The sequence below is a fragment of the Lissotriton helveticus genome, chromosome 1_1, assembly GCF_964261635.1.
Source record: "Lissotriton helveticus chromosome 1_1, aLisHel1.1, whole genome shotgun sequence".
NCBI lineage: Eukaryota > Metazoa > Chordata > Amphibia > Caudata > Salamandridae > Lissotriton > Lissotriton helveticus.
In genome coordinates this window covers 1,217,436,421-1,217,457,180 of record NC_136057.1, presented here as the reverse complement: position 1 = coordinate 1,217,457,180, position 20,760 = coordinate 1,217,436,421, and positions in this window count along the sequence as shown.

The window sequence follows — 20,760 nt, the reverse complement described above, 5'->3', positions numbered from 1 at the left end:
ACTCCTGTATAAAGACAATTTGCGCCTGCCACCGCAGAAATTGCAAATACACTCTCTGTACTGAGCCCAAGCCCTAGACATTCAATGTAATTAAGTTATACTTGCCTAGCTTGTGCATTGTGTGTTAACTGGAGTATGTGCGTCCAGGTCGGGGGATAATGAATACAAAGGATTTCTTTAACATCACAGTTTTTCCTCTCCACCATCGAATATTCCTCAGGTTCCCATAGTATCCCTGCAAGCCTTAGAGGCAAAAGAGAGGTACGGTACAAGTGGAAAGCAGCTACTGTATATGTCCCAATAAAGACTTGCAAAACTGTAATCACAGTGTGAGAATCAGTTGATCATTGTGACCGGACCCATAGGAAATTTGAGCAAAACTCTAGAGCAAGTAGAAAGAATTTAAATTCACCATCCACATTTAAAGGACACAATGATCAAGGTATAAGCATTAGAGCATTTTATTTGAAACTAAGAAGGGTGTCTGCAGCAGGCATGCAGTGGTGGAGCTTTTAATTTGTTGGCAAATGTCACAACTCAGATCTTACTGTTTTATCTGTTGCAAAGACCATGCCGACAGTAGTGCTTCTGTAGTAGAGAAACTATGGCTGCCAGACCAGCACGGCAGGTGTACACCGTCATTGGCAGAAATGATTATTCTAGCCTACAGTCTTGGATGGAATGACACGATCACCCACCCACTGATGGTAGCAAAAGGAATATTTTGGGCACTTAGGTGAAAGAGATAGATTGCTGAATATATTTTAGGTAAAGGGGTGCAATTGCATGAAGAATTGACAGCAACTATGATGTCGTCATTCACACTAGTGTGAGAAAGAGTACTCACAGAAACAGTAGCAGTCTTACCTACAGATGTGACTGCTTCATCAGCCAATAAATTATCTACAACCTGTATTCCAAATTGCTGATGACTCAGTGTGTGTATCACATGAGCACGTGGCAAACCGTCTTTAAGTTGTGCCACCTTGCCCCAAATCAGCTTCTGCTTTATAGTCTTCCCTTTTAAATCTCTGAATCAATTCAGGTGCCAGTAATGTAGATTTTCATTAACAGACTGTACACAATAATATGATTCACACACTATGAGTGTGTGGAATTCTGGATCTGAATTTTCTTTTGCCAGAGTCAAGCTTTTTAATTCAGTCAGTGGTGAAGTACAATCCCTTAAGGACTGTGTACAAATTTTTTAGAGGATGACATTTCCCATCCATCATGATACTGTGAACTGTGGCCACAGAGTACTGCTGTTTAATGCCAATAGCATGCTGGGCTGAACCATCAGTACACATTAAGTGTTTGTACTGATGAAGAGGCAAGATGTAACTAGGCATTGGTATTAATGTTCATATTGGAGATATTCTTGAGTCTCTAAATTAGGGTCAAAGAGATAGAACTTGATTATTAAGCAGGGGCGTAAAATCCGTTACGCTCGCGGATTTTGCGGATTTTCGACAAATTCGCTATCTGCGAACTCTCGCGAATTTGCCGAAAATTCGCAAAGTCGCGCGAAGCGGATTTTTTTGCTTGGTCGCACTTGCCAAATAGAATACTATACAATTTTGCGGCGCGCAGCGTTCACTTACCGTCATTCAGCGTTTGAAGAGTTGTTTTTCTCCATGTTTGTGTGTGCTGCGCCATTTTGGATCTTGCTGCGGGATCCCGCGGGAGTTTGTCGACCGCGATTACGTCATCGCGGCTTGCCACCTTGCACAGCGAGAGTTTGGCAACGCGAGTATGTCATAAAGGCCCGTGATCACGCATCGCGGGAGTAAACACTTGCGAACACGTAAATGCGGCGGGCAGAGACAATCTTGCAATTGCGAGGTTGCAAAATTTGCAATTCCGCACAAGAAATCCACTAGCAGGCAGCATAAACCTTGAAAATTATGATTTTTATCACAATAGCTCCTCAGGTTGACATTTGCCTGCACTTTTTTTTGCGAGGAGTCCATTTTGGGGTGGGGGGGTTTTAGGAAGGAAGTACCCCACAGTCTCCAACTTCCTGTTCCTGTCCAGCAGGCTCCTCCCAGTGCTTTCTTCATGTGCTGGTCACTTTGATTTGGATCTTGACCTGGAAGGATTACTTTTTGTGGATGCTGCTGGATATTTGGATTTGAGGCCTTTTTGACTTTCTTTAGATCACTTTTGGGTTAGAAATTTCACAAGTAAGTTTGTTTGGGGCATTACAGTTGCTGCAACTACAATTTTGGAACTTTTTCAGAACATTAAATAAAATATATCGTGGGTAGCCACAGTATCGAGTAGGACCAGGGTTAGTTATGGGTGCATGATGCAACTGTTTTGTTGAATTTCAACATCATTTAGGGCATGGATGGCATTGGGTTGTTTTTCGATTTTTTGGCTGTTGTTAGGGCCTTTTGCCCAGGGGTACTCACTCAGTGGTGCATGGGCCTAGTCTTTCTGTGGGGTGTCTTGAATGTAAACATCATGGAGGGCATGGATGGCATTGGATTGTGGTGATTTTTGTGTGTTTTTCGATTTTTGGGGGTGTTGATGGGGCATGGCCATGTGGGTGGGGGCCATTTTGAGGCCTGGTCCAGGGCCATGTGGTGGGGGTGAAGGGGCCATTTTGAATCCAGGCAGTGTGCTTTGTGCCATAGGCCTGCATCCAATGTGCCTTGCTTTCATCCATGATGCCCAGGGGTACCCAGTGGTGCATGGGCCTAGTCTTTCTGTGTGGTCTCTTTAATGTAAACATCATGAAGGGCATGGATGGCATTGGATTGTGATGATTTTTGTGTGTTTTTAGATTTTTTGGGCTGTTGTTGTGGCCTTTTGCCCAGGGGTACTCACTCAGTGGTGCATGGGCCTAGTCTTTCTGTGGGGTGTCTTGAATGTAAACATCATGGAGGGCATGGATGGCATTGGATTGTGGTGATTTTTTTGTGTTTTTGAGTTTTTGGGGGTGTTGATGTGGCATGGCCATGTGGGTGGGGGCCATTTTGAGGCCTGGTCCAGGGCCATGTGGTGGGGGTGAAGGGGCCATTTTGAATCCAGGCAGTGTGCTTTGTTCCATAGGCCTGCATCAAATGTGCCTTGCTTTCATCCATTATGCCCAGGGGTACCCAGTGGTGCATGGGCCTAGTCTTTCTGTGTGGTCTCTTTAATGTAAACATCATGAAGGGCATGGATGGCATTGGATTGTGGTTATTTTTGTGTGTTTTTCGATTTTTTGGCTGTTGTTGGGGCCTTTTGCCCAGGGGTACTCAGTGGTGCATGGGCCTAGTCTTTCTGTGGGGTCTCTTGAATGTAAAGATCACGGAGGGCATTAACTCGATTACGCAGCTTAGAGGCTGACTTACGCAATGCTGAAGACCGCCTTAGGGCAAACCCTGACAATGCGACCCTCGCTGCCATTCGCGGCACACTGGCGGAATTCTCTGAGGAGGCTGCTCGCGAGGTGAAGTTTAGAAACAAATACTGGGTGGCCAGGAGATATGGAGAAGGGGAGAGACCTGGGAAGGCTCTGGCAGCGACAGTCAAACTGATGCGGTCGCCGACGATAATATTAGAACTTGAGACAGCAGAGGGGATGGTACTTAGAGACACTACCCAAATCCTCAACGAGTTTGTGCGGCATTATAGTACACTATACTCCACTAGCAGACGTAGTGAACTCACGTTGGATGACTATCTGGCAAATGTCTCCTTAGGTTGGTTGAGTGATGCGCAGAGGAGCTTCTTGAACGCCCCTTTTGAGTTGGACGAAGTCAGGGAGGCTATCATGGGCATGAAATCGGGTAAGGCCACCGGTTTAGATGGCATACCTGTAGAGTTCTACAAAACATATATTGACTTCATGGCACCGGTGTTGCGGGAAGTCTTTGAGGACGCTCTGGAGGTGGGCCATCTCCCTGCATCCATGAGAGGTGCGCTCATTACGTCGCTGCTTAAACCAGGGAAACCTGCTTCCAGCTGCGACTCCTACAGACCTTTGTCCCTGTTAAACTGCGACGTTAAAATTCTCGCGAAACTGATTGCGACGCGCATCAGCCTCCTCCTGCCTGCTCTTATCCTTCCGGACCAGTCCGGATTTGTCCCTGGAAGGGCGACATCGCATAATCTCCGTACCTTTTTCTCGGTATACGACTCCGTTCATGAAGATCTCCCAATGGCGGCCATTTTTTTAGACGCCACCAAGGCGTTCGACTCGCTCGAATGGGACTATGTGTTTACAGTTCTTGAGCGAATGGGTTTCCCACCTCTATTTATTTCTTGGATTAAATTACTATATACGCATCCGACTGCCAGAGTGCTCATCAATGGGAAATTGTCGTCGGCCTTCCCGATCACCAGGGGAACGAGACAGGGGTGCCCCCTGTCCCCCCTTCTTTTTGCCATAGCCACTGAACCCCTGGCGGCTAAATTGCGTCAGCATCATCAGGATAAGGCACTGCGCTGCTTTCAGAGACAGTTACTCGTCTCTATGTATGCTGATGACATCACCCTCTATGTTCGTCACCCAAGTGATAACTTACATCCCTTACTCCGTGAATTCATTCGGTTTGGTACCCTTTCAGGGGTTCAAATCAACTGGAAGAAATCGTGTATCTTCCCCCTTACTGCCTCGACGAGTCGCTTCCCGTTGGAATTCCCACTTGCCTGGAGCACAGGGGATTTTAAGTACCTGGGTATACAGGTGGTAAAGAGTAGAGAGGAACTAATTTGTGCAAACTATGGCACTGTGATGGACAAGTTGAGCGGCAATATATCTAGATGGATCTCGCTCCCTCTTTCCATGGCGGGCCTTGCCTCATTGGTCAAAATGGTCATACTCCCACAACTTTTGTACCTGTTTTTGAACATACCATACCACCCCGGATCCCATTTCTTTCGACTGCTACGCTCAGAATTGCTCCGACTAGTGTGGGGTGGTAAGACGCCCAGACTCAAATGGGACATCCTTATCCGGCCATTCTCGCAAGGGGGATTTGGTATCCCGGACTTTGAGCTTTATTACCGAGTTGCTCAGGCCCATTATGCGTACTTTTGGGTGCGCCAGCAGAGATATATGCCTCAACTGGCGGCTGAGCACTGGTTGGCGCATCCGACCCCTATTGAAGGTGCGCTCTACTCCCAGGTTGAGGGTCGGGACAAGACCCCTTCCACTGTGTTGAGCACGGTGACGGCATGGCGCTCTATTGTGTCTAAGCTGGACCTGCACTTCCTATACGCACCAAGACTGCCGCTGGCCTATCACCCGCAGCTGCCGCTTTTACAAGAGGCTGGCTTTCAAAAAGTATTGAGAAAAATTGGTGTCACTACGTGGGGAGACTTGTACATGAATGGCGTCTTCCGGGCTAGGGAACATTTATATGAGGGCATCCACCCAACACCTCTGGACTTGTTTTATTATGTCAGGCTCAGACACGGACTGCAAGCTATCACGCCTGATTTCCCCTGCGAGCCCCCGGTGCTCCCTCCCTTACAGAACATGCTGCTTCACGACTTTCCTGTTAAACTGGTGTTCGCACTCTATAAATCTGTACGGGCTAACACGAAATACACTGCTCTGCCCGCTAGGCGGAAATGGGAACAGGACCTAGCCTTGACGTTCACGGACACACAATGGGAATTTTGCTTACAACAAACCGAGCGCATATCATCTAGCAGCCGTTTTAGGATAATCCACTATAAATTCCTACACAGGCTATACCACACTCCAGCGCGCCTCCACCGATTCCAGCTTAGGCCTACAGATACCTGTGACAGGTGTGGGGCCCCAGGGGCTGATTTCCTTCACCTTGCGTGGGGATGTCCTGAAGTGAATGCATACTGGACTCAGGTATTTCAGGCCCTCTCCAAAATGGTACACATGACGGTGGATCCCTCCCCATTAATGGCCCTTCTGGGATATGTTGCACCTCTCACCGCAAATATGTGGCACTGGCTATGCTTCTTGCTAAACGTAGAGTGGCCTGTAGATGGGGGAGGGGAAGAGCGCCCAAATTTAAGGATTGGATGAGTGATATGGTGTACTGCCAGGAGCAATTGCATACCTATTCCGAACTATTGCCGCCTGCTTCTAGGCCTACTGATATATGGGCCCCATTACAATGTTACTTGCTCACTGACCCGCCCGAGGACGATGGCAATTGAAGTTGGGGGATAAGGGTCCTTCGATGGTGTTCTTGGTCTTGCACTGTGGCGCCTGGACTGCTGTATTGGGCAGGATGTGTTTGCTGCTTTCCCCCTCCCCCTCCCCCCCCCACTTCCTCCCGAGGATGATAGCGAGTGAAGGTGAGAAGTAGAGACCCTTAGATGATGCTATTTTGGTCTTGCGATACAGCTCTTGGACTGATGTATATGATATGTTGTGTATACTGCTCCCTTCCTTCCCACCCCCCCCTTCCACTCCCCTCTCCCCATCCCCCCTCCCCCCTCGCTTTCCCCTCACCCCTTTCTTTCCCCATCCCGGCCCCACCAGTTTAGGATCCTCTGTGGGATACACCATCCTCAGCGACGCCCCCGGGTGCCTAATGGCCCGTTGCTCCTGTTACCATGGCTCACCCCTCCCTCTTTTATGGCCTCATGACTCTGCCACTTTGCCAGCCCTGTGCCTCCCGTGATTGGATATGCCTGTCTAGATGCCCGTGTGCCCCCCCCCCTCCGTCATCCCTGAGTTCGCTGGACACTGCACATGTTAATGGTTATTTACATGTTTACAAAATGCAAGACTTATTTATTTAGCTGTGAAGATGCTGCACTTGCCACTTGGATGGAACTGTTGGTACAACTGTTTTGACACACATACATGTTGGAAGTGATCTATATTTCTGTGTGCATTGATAGCGTCCGGCCTCCGGGTTGTTGGCGAGACGCTGTGTATTCCTGGCAATGCTCAATAAATGTCTTGAACCAAAAAAAAAAAAAAAAAAAAGATCACGGAGGGCATGGATGGCATTGGATTGTGGTGATTTTTGTGTGTTTTTCGATTTTTGGGGGTGTTGATGGGGCACGGCCATGTGGGTATGTGGGTAGAGGCCATTTTGAGGCCCTGTCCAGGGCCATGTGGTGGGGGTGAAGGGGCCATTTTGAATCGAGGCAGTGTGGTTTGTGCCATAGGCCTGCATCCAATGTGCCTTGCTTTCATCCATTATGCCCAGGGGTACCCAGTGGTGCATGTGCCTAGTCTTTCTGTGTGGTCTCTTTAATGTAAACATCACGGAGGGCATGGATGGCATTGGATTGTGGTTATTTTTGTGTGTTTTTCGATTTTTTGGCTTGGCTGTTGTTGGGACCTTTTGCCCAGGGGTACTCAGTGGTGCATGGGCCTAGTCTTTCTGTGGGGTCTCTTGAATGTAAAGATCATGGAGGGCATGGATGGCATTGGATTGTGGTGATTTTTGTGTGTTTTTCGATTTTTGGGGGTGTTAATGGGGCATGGCCATGTGGGTGGGGGCCATTTTGAGGCCTGGTCCAGGGCCATGTGGTGGGGGTGAAGGGGCCATTTTGAATCCAGGCAGTGTGCTTTGTGACATAGGCCTGCATCCAATGTGCCTTGCTTTCATCCATTATGCCCAGGGGTACAAAGTGGTGCATGGGCCTAGTCTTTCTGCGTGGTCTCTTTAATGTAAACATCATGGAGGGCATGGATGGCATTGGATTGTGATGATTTTTGTGTGTTTTTAGATTTTTTGGGCTGTTGTTGTGGTCTTTTGCCCAGGGGTACTCACTCAGTGGTGCATGGGCCTAGTCTTTCTGTGGGATGTCTTGAATGTAAATATCATGGAGGGCATGGATGGCATTGGATTGTGTGTGATTTTTGTGTGTTTTTCGATTTTTTTGGCTGTTGTTGGGGCCTTTTGCCCAGGGGTACTCACTCAGTGGTGCATGGGCCTAGTATTTCTGTGGGGTGTCTTGAATGTAAACATCATGGAGGGCATGGATGGCATTGGATTGTGGTGATTTTTGTGTGTTTTTCGATTTTTTGGGCTGTTGTTGGGGCCTTTTACCCAGGGGTACTCACTCAATGGTGCATGGGCCTAGTCTTTCTGTGTGGTCTCTTTAATGTAAACATCATGGAGGGCATGGATGGCAATGGATTGTGGTGATTTTTGTGTGTTTCTTTTATTTTGTGGGGTGTTGATGGAGCATGGCCATGTGGGTGGGAGCCATTTTGAGGCCTGGTCCAGGCAGGGCCTGGCCATGTGGGTGGGGGTCTGGGGGCAATTTTGAAGCCAGGCAGTGTGCTTTGTTGTGTCATAGGCCTGCACCCAGTCTGCCATGCTTTCATCCATTATGCCAAGGGGTGGATTTTATTGGCCTTTCCATTTTGGGGGGTGGGTATAATAAAAATGCTTACTTGCAAACTATTAATTGAAGCGCTACATATGCAACATTTATTTAACTGATGTTCCTCTGGCTTCGTTTGCTATTAGGTGCAGAAAGACGAATCATCAGCCTCATCGTTCCTCATCAGTGCCAGGAAGAAGTCCTGCTGCGGTGTGTGCTGCACAACGTCACGTGTGGCCACAGACAACTCTGCAACTTGTGCAACTGCGGCCTGCTGTTCTGACATCTGAAGAAGATGGCCCCAAACAAATGTGCCCGTAGCTCCTCTAGCAAAAAAGTTGCCAGTAAGGAGCAGAAGAAGCAACTGGCGCCACTTACCAAGGAGACTGGTGTGACGACCGCCACATTTTTTTGGGAAAAAAAAGTACGCCTGCAGCAGCAGCGGGGTCTGCTGGGGACCAAGCTGGGAGCAGCACCTCCGCTCCATTGGGCTCAGTGCCACCACCACCACGCCAACTTAGGTCCAAGCCCTTGAGTGCTGCAGAGGCAGCCAGTATAGTTGTTCAATCACCATCGACCAGTGATGTTGGCTCATCGCAAGAAAGTAGCAGCATCCCTCAATCAACACAGGTTGTTGTAACTCATCTGACGAGTGTTCAACAACCACAGCCGCAACAATAACCACATGTGTAAGTACAAGCCCAAGTACATGTGGAAGGAGAGGCGGCGCAAGGAGAGGAGCAAGCAGAGGTGCATGGAGCGGCACAAGTGCCCACAATAGTTGTTCCTCCCGAAGTAGGGGCACATCAGGAAATCGACATTCAATCCGAGGTATCACATGAGGAAGCCACTCCTCCTGATGATTCATTGTCTTCCAGATCCCCAGCAAGGAAAAGATCAAGGATGGTGTCTACTTCTTCTTCAAGCCCCCTTCCTACTGATGATATGGATGAAACTTGGGAACCACCATGGCCGTCTGAGAGTGAGGCACACCATGATCTGACAAAGGTAGCTAAGCATAAAAGGAAGGTCCCTGAAAGTCTCAGAGTTATGGAGTGTGATGATGACGCTGAACAAGAAGTGGCGTATATTCCTGCTGATGAAGACTCTCACGGCGACGACGCAGTCATCATAGGCGTCACTCCAGCCTCAGCGGGCATGCAGCAAACAGACATTTTTACCCTTACTCGAAATGCTGCTGAGCGTGATGATGATGGCGACGTGTCAATGGGACCACCACCAATGCAGTTAACTAGTACACCACCACCTACAGCTTCCATATTTTCTCACCAGAAGGGACCTCCATCCACCTCAACCTCCATTTCCTCAATTAGTGGTGCTCTAAGTGCACAACGTACTAAATTTCGGCAACACACATCCTCCAATTCATCTGGCATTAGCAGCATTCCCAGTATCGCCTCCTCCGCCCCCCACAGACATTTGAAGTCCGCAGTTTGGGACTTCTTTAGTGTTAGCCCAACAAGGGAAAACATAGCCATTTGTACCATTTGTAAGGTTCGAGTTAGTCGTGGTAAGCTTGGTACCAACTATGATACCGGAGGCCAGAGAGGTCATCTTGAGAGACAGCACACTGTCAAATAGCATGCGCACCTAAGGGAGATCAAGGATGCCCAAATTGCAAGTCAACAAATTATATCCGTTGATGTTTCATCTGCTGATGACGAGGAGGAAGAAGAAGCATCAAACATTTCTTCAATTACACCCAGTACCCCTGTCAGCAGCACACACCCTGCAAGATATATGAGCTACACTAAGAGTGTGGGAGAGAATGAGACACCAATGCAAAAAAGTTCATCATCACTGAGCGTAACTGGGTCTCAGAAGTCATCATCATCCCGTAAAATGGTCCAGCCCACCATTAGAAGCATGTTGTTTTCAGAAGCGCCATATGAACACTAAGCTGGCTAAAAGGCTAGCGCTGGACCTTCTCCCTTTTTCTTTTGTGGAAGGGGTGGGTTTTCTTGAAATGGTGGCAATGCTCTGCCCTAAATGGAAGGTTCCTAGCCGGTTCTATTTTGACAGAGTTGCGGTTCCAGCACTACATGAAGATGTGCTGGAGATGATTGGGGCAGCTTTGCAGAAGAGTGCTGTTCACACTATACATCTGACAACAGACATGTGGACCAGTTGCGCAGCCACTGATTACATGTGCATCATTGCACACTGGGTCTCTTTTTCAGGGGTTAAAGCAAAGATAAACGCAGGTGTTGACGAGGACAAAGTTTATAAAGCTGCTCAGAAACATGCAACAATAGCCATGTTTGCCATGGAGAAAAGTCATACAGGAGAAAACATTTTGCATGAGTTTAACACAAAGGTCGTTGAATGGCTGTCCCCAAGAAAACGCATGATTGGTTATGTTTCCACGGATAATGGCGCCAATGTAGTTAAGGCCATGGATATGGGTAACTATTTCAGAGTGCCGTGTCTGGCGCACTGTATAAACCTGGTTGTTAAAAAATTCTTGAGTGAAGAAAGTCCAGTCTCCGAGTTACTGACCACCTGCCGAAGAATGTGCACACATTTCAACCATTCTTTTAAGGCCCGGAAGCAGCTGAGGAGCCTGCAACATGAACGTAAATTGCCAGTGAAAGTACTCATCCAGGAGGTGGCAACACGTTGGAACTCAACCTTCTACATGCTTGAGCGTCTGTATGAGCAGTATGCGGTAGTCGATCAGTATTTCTTTAAACTGGGTACACCTATGATAGACATGAGGATACAGGTGGAGCAATGGGACCTAGTTAAAAGCCTGACAGACATGCTTCGTCCTTTTAAGGGCCTTCACGCGTGCAGTCAGCAGGGAGGACTGTAATTTGGGAAAAGCTATCCCATTGTTGAGCATGCTAGAGCACCGACTGAAGGCGGTGTGTTCTAAGATTGAAAAAGATGGAAAGGAAGAAGCATTTGAGTTGGCGGAGAAGTTATTACACCGCCTACTTGTCGATGATCGTCTTGAAATAATCAACACAGAACAGATTTACATTTGTGCTACTATTCTGGATCCACGGTACAAAAAGGCAGTGGCAGGCAGAGTATTCTTTCCTTTTGATGACGCAGATGTTATAAAGTACAAACATTGGCTAGCTGTGTCAGCCACTCGGTTTGAAAGAGAACGGCAGGAAATTGAAGTAAAAGGCAGTACATCAGCATCAGCAGGCCGTCCGCAGTCAAAAAAATCCACTTCTGCATTTGTGGCTGTGGCAGAAGTGAGTGATTTTCCCTCTCAGCCGTTAACAACACCAGCAACCGTATCATCTGCACCAGACACAACAGTAATATTGTGTGAAGAAGAGGATTGGCTAACTCAGCTTGGGTTTGCTTCTGAAATGGTCCCAGAAAAAAGTAAGCAAAGTGGAGGAACCCTGGAGAACCTTGAGTCGATGGTGCAGGCCTATCTGAATGACTCAACAGAGGTCCATCTTTCTCATGACCCATTGGCGTATTGGCATGGGAAAACAGTTGTGTGGCCCGAGATCACCAACCTGGCTATAAATGACTTGTCTTGCCCACTCGCAAGTGTGTCTTCTGAACGTGTTTTCAGTGCTGCTGGTGGCATTGTAACTTCCAAAAGGACCCGCCTCTCACCCAAAAATGTGGAGAGGTTAACAATGATCAAAATGAATCAGCACCTCATACCACCAGATTACAAAATACGAGAATGCACACAGGAAGAAGACGAGGAGGACACCAACTTAGATGAGGGAAGTTCTTCTCTGTTAAGTGACCTACTCCCGTCTGAATTCGCAGAGTTTGAGGACGAGCTCTTCTTCCCTGACACCGAGCCCTGAAAATGAGTCAATGAATCACTAACTTTCTTTTTCGTCCTTATTCACTTTTATTCCTGTGTGTCTGTCTTTCTTTGTTTTGCAAAATCTATTTAAAAAAACTTTAATCACCTAATCACAAAAACAAGCCCATCAGCAGAACTGTCTTCACTTATTTGCTTATTGATTTGAAGGTGCCGCAGTCTGCATTCCTCATGTTCACCAGTTCACAACAACATGCTCCTCTATCCTCCTCCTCCTCCAGACTCCTATTTCCCTCAAAGCAGATGGCTGGATTACGCCCAATGAAGAAAGACTCTGCACTTGTGGGGGTGTTCTACTTCTTTTCGGGTGAGTTGACGGGTCTGGGGCATTGCTGTGAAGGTCTAATACCGGATAAAAGTGGTTTGGACAAAATCGGTGCAGAAAAAGATTTTGCGCTTTCGATCACTTGCCTGTCTTTGGGGTGCTGTTTGGCGGGATTTTAGGTTGTTTTGGGTGGGTTTTGGGGTCTGGGAGCACTGCTGGCACAGTCTAATGTTGATTGCGTTTGTTTTCCAGGAAATCCATGGTGGAAAAGGGGAGTTAGGGCCTAGCTGCACAGCGTATTTGGACAGAATTGAAGGTAGTAGGCCCATTTTTGCTTTTTGCCTGTTTGGGGGTGTTCTGATTTTTTGCTGGTGGCTGCAGGGGTCTGGGGCCATTGCTGGGAATGTCTAATACCGGATAAAAGTGGTTTGGACAAAATCGGAGGGGAAAATTTTTTTGCGTTTTTGCTGACTTGCTTGTCTTTGAGGTGCTGTTTGGGGGGCTCCGGGTGTTTGTGGGTGGGTTTTGGGGTCTGGGAGCACTGCTGGGTATGGATAGTTTTGATTGCAAGAGGTTTGAAGCAAATCCATGGTGGCAAAGAGGAGTTAGGGCCTAGCTGCACAGTGCGCGTGGAGTGATTTGAGAAATTTGCCTGAAAATTTCCAAGTCCCCATTTTTGTAGTTTTGCTTTTTGGCTGTTTGGGGGTCTTCTACTTCTTTCAGCCTGGGTTGACGGGTCTGGGGCCATTGCTGGGAAGGTCTAATACCGGATAAAAGTGGTTTGGACAAAATCGGAGCAGAAAAAGATTTTGCGCTTTTATTCACTTGCCTGTCTTTGGGGTGCTGTTTGGCGGGCTTTTAGGTTGTTGTGGGTGGGTTTTGGGGTCTGGGAGCACTGCTAGCACAGTCTAATGTTGATTGCATTTGTTTTTGAGGAATTCCATTGTGGAAAATGGGAGTTAGGGCCTAGCTGCACAGCGTATTTGGACAGAATTGAAGGTAGTAGGCCCATTTTTGCTTTTTGCCTGTTTGGGGTGTTCTGCTTTTTTGTGGGTGACTGCAGGGGTCTGGGTCCATTGCTGGGAGATGTCTAATACCGGATAAATGTGGTTTGGACAAAATCAGGGAGGATTTTTTGTTTGCGTTTTTGCTGACTTGTTTGTCTTTGAGGTGCTGTTTGGGGGGGTTCCGGGTGTTTGTGGGTGGGTTTTGGGGTCTGGGAGCACTGCTGGGTATGGATAGTTTTGATTGCAAGAGGGTTGAAGCAAATACATGGTGGCAAAGGGGAGTTAGGGCCTAGCTGCACAGCGCGGGTGGAGTGATTTTGGAAATTTGCCTGAAAACGTCTGTCCCCATTTTTGTAGTTTTGCTTTTTGGCTGTTTGGGGGTCTTCTACTTCTTTCCGCCTGGGTTGACGGGTCTGGGGCCATTGCTGGGAAGGTCTAATACCGGATAAAAGTGGTTTGGAGAAAATCAGAGAGGAAAAAGATTTTGCGCTTTTGATCACTTGCCTATCTTTGGGGTGCTGTTTGGCGGGCTTTTAGGTTGTTGTGGGTGGGTTTTGGGGTCTGGGAGTACTGCTGGCACAGTCTAATGTTGATTGCATTTGTTTTTCAGGAAATCCATGGTGGAAAAGGGGAGTTAGGGCCTAGCTGCAGAGCCCATTTGGACTGAATTCCAGGTAGGCCCAAAGTTTTTAAAGTGTGGCTTTTCCCGGGTTTTTCCTTTTGGCTTGTTGGGGGGGTTAAACTTGTTTTCGCCCAGGTTGACAGTTCTGGGGCCATTGCTGGAAAGGTCTAATACCCGAAAGAAAGTGTTTTGGAGACAATCCCTGGGGAAAAAGTTTTTGCATTTTCTGAGATTTTGCTCACTCTACCGTTTTCGGGGGGCTGTTTGTGGGGGTTCCTGGTGTTTGTGGGGGAGTTTGTGAGGCTTGGAGCAATGCTGGGTATGGATACTTTTGCTTGCTTGCAAGTGGTTTGAATACAATCCATGGTGGATAAGGGGGGATTTGGGCCTACGTTACTTTCAAAGTACGTTTTGTCACCATTTTCTACTATGCCTCGTTTTTGGAGATCTGATTGGGGATGTTCTACATTTTTGCGACTGGGTTTAGTAAGGGTCTGAGAGCACTGCTGAGAAGGTCTAATTTTGTTCTAAAACACAGTTTACAGTACACCTAGCTTGAGGGGAAAGATCCGCTAAATTAATTCGCCCATACTTATTTATCCTTCAAAAGGAGACTCAGACAGAATAGGCACTTTCAAAAATATTGTACTGTCTATTAGGAAACTCAAAGTGTGACTTTTTGCACTACACAGCGTACATACCTTATATTTATTTGTCAGTGGTGTTCTAATATCACGTCCTGTTTTTCCATCAATAATTACAGGCCGGGTTTCAGCCTGTGCAATGGGAAAAAAAGGATGAAGTCAGGCTTCACATCAGCGAGCCGCAATTCAGCATCCGCCAGGCAGGCAGTGGACAGGGTGTCTTCTGGTCACAAACATTGATGGACGGAGCGTCAGATGAAATGGAGGAGTCCCGCTAATAAGAGGAATGGTTGGATGCATGCAACTTACCAAATTCAACAGGACAACTACAAAAACATACAGATACAGTATCCGTTCTTTTCTAATTATCTTTTAAGTAATGTTATTGCTGTGAACTTCTATGAGTGTGACTCTGATTTCTTTATACTCTGCTTCTAAATTCATCCCTACAGCCATTCTATATAGGTTTTACTCCTGCTATTTTAAAAACCTAATTTAATGTAAGAAGTGTTTCTCTGAGTGCAGAGATAGGCAAGTGAAAACGCATAATTATTACTGCAGCCCTGTACTGTCGCATTCTTTCATTCACGGTTGTCGATAGTACTACATACTTTTCACTAACCATGCATGCAGTAGTGCATGCACTTCCTTTATGTCACTTAAAAGATTTATGGATAGCTTTGTACCCAAAGATTTGTTTATCTTCAATTATTGTTTGTCCATGCTGTGCTTTTTTTTTCTTCTCTCAACAAAACTTTCCCAAAAAACCCCATTCCCATCCATTTTCCAAACCCTAACCCTCTTCCCCCGGGCTGTGTGGTTTTGATTGATGTGTGACTAAACAACAGCAATAATTCCACACACTTGCTGGGGAGGATAAGGTCATAGCAACAGGCTGGTGAAGGAATCCGAGGATATATTCTTACTCAGCTTGACACTGAGTCACTATTGGCAAATGAAAGCAGATTTTCATGTGCGCCATCAACATCATTGGTCATCAAGAACATCCTCCTCCTAGACGTGGCAAAGCTGCTGTGTCCTTCACCTTCAGTACTATTTCTTGTAGTAGTAGCCAATGTCAAAGAAATTCAACCCAAGTACTTTCAATACTTTACCATTTGTTCGGCTATATTGTGGCACTGTTCTAGTGTACTGTCACCTGCTATATTCTCTATCGTACCGTTCTAATGCTACTGTAAGGACAAACAAGGTTTCATTTTCTTTTTTTTCAGATGCTGCAACTGCCACTGTGTAACACCACACGTACCACCGCAATGATGACATTTCATCCGCCCAGGATTGCCAACCTTAATCGCCATTTCCCGTGCAGCCAGCCCTGTGCCTAGCCCTATTTCCAAACACAAATTACAGGTAAGATAAGCGTTTGGGGGGAGGTAGTATAATGGAGTATTAGGAGAGACGAGAGACTGACGGTCCTAGGACTATTGAATTCACTTACTCTGTGACAGGCACTTAGTTTTGAAAACATTTGGGCAATTACTAGTACTTACACAACTTGAATCAAGATGCCACTTAAGTTTCAGGAAAACAAACTTGCTGTTAAACCCCCACCCACCAGCCTCAAAAGCAGTAAAAAACACGTATGCTAAGATAAAGTTTAAAGTATATTTATATATTCCTAACATAAAAAATCTCCCGCAAGACCCAACCCACCCCCCCTCCCAAACGCCAACGAATGTCCGTGAAAACTAAGTCCAAAAAAGTAGAAAACCCAACTCCCAATTCCCACCCCCCAGAAGTCTTTAAAAAAGGGGCTAGGGACAGTCTCCTCCTACTGCTGGCTGCTGTTGACTTTTCGGGCCAGGTCGGCATGCTCCTTGCGGAGGGTCTCGAGCAGGGTTTTGGTGTTGAGGAGCTCCTGCTCGAGGTAGGACACCCTCAGTGAAAGGCAGTGCACGCGTGCCTTGCACCTGCTGTGGGGGGCTGCTGATTTCTTTGCTGCTCGGCGGTGGCGGGTGGCTGCGGTACCCCGGCTCCGTACCGCTGGAGACCTGCTGCATTGACTGGCTGACCCAGGGAGCGCGGAGGAGGATGCAGGTGTCGCCGTGGATGTTGTTGACGTACTCTGCGTGTCCTCCTCCTCCTGGGCCACCAGCCGCCGATATTCGGCGACAGTGGCCTCCAGCCTCCGTTGCCGGGCCCTTTTAGCCAGCTCCTTCCGTGTTGGTTTGGAAGGAGCATCTATATGAAGAAAGAAAGACATAGTCTGTAACCAATGCTCTTTAAGATTAACACAAAATGATTCAGCAGAAAGTTGTGTCACAGTATTTATTTATTTTATTTTATTTTATACACTTGTAAGGCACTCAGCTACCCAAAAAGGGTTTCCCGGCGCCGAGACACAGAACAAGATAGAATTAGTGGAAAAAACGGTGTAAACAGAATTTATTTCTCAAATAACCAGGTCTTGATGCTTTTCCTGAATCTGGCATAGTTCTCTTCCTTGCGTATGTGGGGAGGGAGTGAGTTCCAGAGAGTAGGTCCTAGATGTGAAAAGGACCTTCCTCCCATTCTTGCTAATCTGAACCTAGGTACACAGAAATTAGCTGCTGATTGTGAGCGCAGGTTACGTTTTGGAAAGTATGGGTGGGCAAGCGCCTGCAGATATTTGGGTGCCGTGCCAGCTTTGATCCTGAACATAAGACTCAAGGCTTTGAACCTAATCCGGTTCTCAACCCTGAGCCAATGCAGGTCCTTCAGATATTTAGATACGCTGGTTGTTTTGGGGATTTTGCATAGAAGTCTGGTGGCAGAAGTTTGTACTAGTTGCAGTCGTCTAACCACGGCCTGATTTGAGCCAAGGTACAGGATGTTGCCGTAGTCAAGCCTAGACGTTATAAGAGCATTTACTACAGTCTTTTGGGTGGCGGAGGGCAACATCCACAAGATTTTTCTTAGCCACTTAATGATGGTAAAACAGAGGCCAACGACTCTATTGGCCTGTTGTCTCATGAAGAGAGCATTATCGATAAGTACCCCCAGATTTCGTACATGAGTAGCTGGTTGAGGAAGTTTTCCTAGGCAGGAAGGCCAGTGTGCGGAGTTCCATAAGTCATGGTTTTTTCCCAGGAGAAGGTGCTCCGTTTTATCTCCATTTAATTTCAACTGGTTGTTTGATATCCAGCGAAAAATTTCCTGGAGACCTTGTTTAAGAGTGGAGGGAACTGAGGAATTAGATTCAGACAGTGCAAAGATGATCTGGGAGTCATCCGCGTAGGTCATGAGGGTAAGTCCGGATTTGTCTGCAACGTCTGCCAAAGGGCGAAGGTACAGGTTGAAGAATAAAGGGCTCAAAATGGAGCCTTGAGGTACTCCATGGGGGGCGTTAAAAGTTTCAGAGCAAGCAAGGGAGGAGGTTATCTGGAACGTCTGATTAGTCAGGAAAGACCTGATCCACTCAAGTGCTGCTCCGCAGATGCCATTTCTATTTAGTGTAGTCAGTAGCTTTTTATGCGAGATGGTGTCAAAGGCCGCACTCAGGTCAAGAAGAATGAGTGCGACCATTTGACCCTCATCCAGGAGTTTTCGGATGTTCTCAGTTACTCCTAGCAGCGCAGTCTCAGTAGAGAAGCCTGCCCTAAAACCTGACTGTGACGGATGAAGGAGGGAATTCTCTTCTTTGAAATGGGTTAGAGCGGAGTAAATATGTCTTTCTAGAAGTTTCGAGAAATCTGGTAAGAGTGAGATGGGTCGATAGTTAGCCAGTATCTCAGGATCGGCTGTGGGTTTCTTCAAAAGTGGGCTGACCATGGCGTGCTTCCAAAGTGAAGGCACGATCGAGAGTTTAAGAGAGGAGTTTAAAGTGTCGACAATAAATTTCAAGGAGGGGGCCTCCAGTTGTTTCAAGACACTAATGGGAATAGGGTCGCGAAGGGAGCCGGACTTTATTGTTTTACGGGTAGACATCAGCGTCTTGATAGTCATCGTGGGCCAGTGGTCTAAGAGGTTAGTGGCACCGAGTGTAGGCTCTGCATCATCTTGTGGGGCTGTTTGGCAAGTATTCAGGTTTATGTCGCTGATTATTTTGTCAATTTTTTCTGTGAAATAGATGGCGAGATCTTGGCATTGAACTTTGTTTAACGGGCGTGTGGTAGCAGTGGTTTGTGCACCAGCTAATTCTTTCACAGTGTTGAAGAGCGTTCTAGCCTTGTTGGATGCTGTGTTTATGGAGTTTGCAACGTACAGGGCACGGGCCTTAGAACAGGCCGCGTGATAGTTATTTCTCGCTTTTATATAAATCACTTTTTTTTCGGGTGCATAATCTTTTCGCCACTGCCTTTCGAATGATTTGCATTTAGATTTCTGTAATTTTATTCATTGAACCAGGGAGCTGGGGGTGGTGATGAGTTCCCTTGATGTGAAAGGGGGGGAGACAGCTGTCTGCGGCATCACTGAGCCAGGAGTTAATTGCATTGGCAATATTTTCCATATTGTTGCTCAGAGTTGGAGGATTTTTGGTTAACGTGTGATTAAGTTGGACAGGGTTTAGTGTCTTCCAGTTCTTCATAGAGGTAGCTAGACAACCGGGCCGCAACTGGGTGGAGGCTGGCAGTTGTAGACTGAACTGGATTAGGTAATGATCAGACCAGCAGACAGGGGTCGTTTTTAGCCATCTCAGGTCATTAATATTAGAAAGAATTGGATCAAGCAGATGGCCTGCTTTGTGCGTGGGTCCGGAGTTAATTAATCTCACGTTGAGTGCTGTTAAGTCGTCCAGCAGGTTTGAACATGTGACATTCGAGAGATCGTCTAGATGCAAGTTTAGATCTCCAATCAGCAAGAAGTTTTTTGAGGAAAGATAGAAAGGCGTGATGTAATTCACTAAGTTCATAGCCCACGTGGTAGCATTTCCAGGGGGCCTGTATATCAGCAAACCAGAAAAGGTAAAATTAGGATTTAGGGTGATTTTAAAGTACGCAGCTTCGCATTCGGGGATATCAACCGGCACTAGGCTACAAGTTAGTTCTCTATTAAAAATGATGGTGATCCCACCCCCAATTTTACCCACTCTGTCTTTCCTGACTATGGCGTAATTAGGGGGGAGAGCTGTGGATACATCTGGGCCAGCGCTCTCGTTAACCCAGGTTTCAGTTAAGTAAATTGCACTGGGAATGTCCCCCAGTAGTAAGTTAAAGATGTTGAATTTGTGCAGAGGTAAAGAGCGGCAGTTGACAGTGCAAAAAGAGAAATCTATGGCCTTGGATTTGGGTTTGGGTCTCGGATACAGGCCAACTACTATCGGGTCAGGGTGGGGAATGAAATTAATGAGGGCAAGCTGGCAGTTTGGGCAGGAGGTTGTGCCTGCTTGGTCAGGCCTGAGTGTAGTACACTTAGCGTGGAGGAAGGGGCGTAGAGTCCGTAGTTGTACAGAGTTCATACCTGGGTTCCGTATGGCCGGATCGACATAGCTTACGGCCCCGTACTCCGTCCTGGCTCGGACGGGCCCAGACGGGCTGGTCTTTGGCTTGTCTTCGGCACGTATACGGCGCTGTCGCTGGGCGTTTCCGCTGCGCGTTTTAGGGGGCATTAGGCTTATGTAGAGGACGGGCTCGTATTGAGCTCCGCCTCTACAAACACTCGCCCAATCAGTGCCTGGACCGGGAGGGAAACCGGAAGCAGGTACCGCCCTTCACCCTCCACTCAAACAAGCCTAGCGCTTGCGGTGGACCGGGGTTTCAGGGGCGTCAAGTGGCTCTATAGTAAGTAGCTCCAAAGGCATTTAAAATGGACACAGTGCAATTATTAACATCAATCACACGGTGATAGGAAAAAGTCTTTCACGTCCGCGCTGCCACATACATTCGTAACAACACACGGGTGAGTGTCAGTGTCAGAGTCAATTTTTAAAAAGAGGTACAGAGTGCAAATTTAAAATTTAAACAATCAGGAAAGTCTCAAGGTTAGTAATAGATATCAATTTCGGTTTGCTTTCGGTTATCGCTACAACAACAAATCTTTCCGGTGTCATCAGGAAGACTGTCAGATTACTATGGGCTTATGTAGAGGATGGGCTCGTATTCAGCTCCGCCTCTACAAACACTCGCCCAATCAGTGCCTGGACCGGGAGGGAACCCGGAAGCAGGTACCGCCCT